This window comes from Chiloscyllium plagiosum, unplaced genomic scaffold (assembly GCF_004010195.1).
Source record: "Chiloscyllium plagiosum isolate BGI_BamShark_2017 unplaced genomic scaffold, ASM401019v2 scaf_10946, whole genome shotgun sequence".
Lineage (NCBI taxonomy): Eukaryota > Metazoa > Chordata > Chondrichthyes > Orectolobiformes > Hemiscylliidae > Chiloscyllium > Chiloscyllium plagiosum.
Genome location: NW_025204151.1, coordinates 1 through 347, shown reverse-complemented (window position 1 = coordinate 347; position 347 = coordinate 1). Strand labels below are relative to the sequence as shown.

At 72.3% G+C, this 347-nt stretch overlaps 1 protein-coding gene across 2 annotated transcripts in view; it reads right to left on the bottom strand.

Moving 5' to 3' along the window:
- The window catches only part of LOC122546352 (protein BANP-like), an 8940-nt gene extending 8739 nt beyond the window's left edge, over window positions 1-201 (bottom strand). For both annotated transcript variants that reach the window (XM_043685091.1, XM_043685092.1), the window contains exon 1: window positions 111-201. The gene's annotated coding sequence lies outside the window, so the exon portion shown is untranslated. The remainder of the gene's footprint in view (window positions 1-110) is intronic.
- Window positions 202-347: the final 146 nt, after the last annotated feature.

The following is a 347-nucleotide window of genomic DNA, read 5'->3' as shown; positions in this document are numbered from 1 at the left end:
ACTCCGACCCGCCCAATACCCTACTCCGACCCGCCCAATACCCAACTCCGACCCGCCCAATACCCTACACCGACCCGCCCAATACCCAACTCCATTCATTCCAAACTCACCCCATGGCCCCGCCCCCTCGCTCCCTCCCGGGAGTTCTGACCTCGACACGAGGCCGGCTCCTGGCTGACGTCGGGCGGGCCCCCGCGCGACCCGACGCCTGCGCAGTGGGTGCCGGCGGGCGGGACCAGACCACGAGGGAGGAGGAGGAGGAGGCGGCGGGCGGAGACGTACCCAGCCCCTCCCCCTCCCCCTCCCCCTCCCCCCCCGCGAGACACGCCGCCATTGGCCGGTCCCCG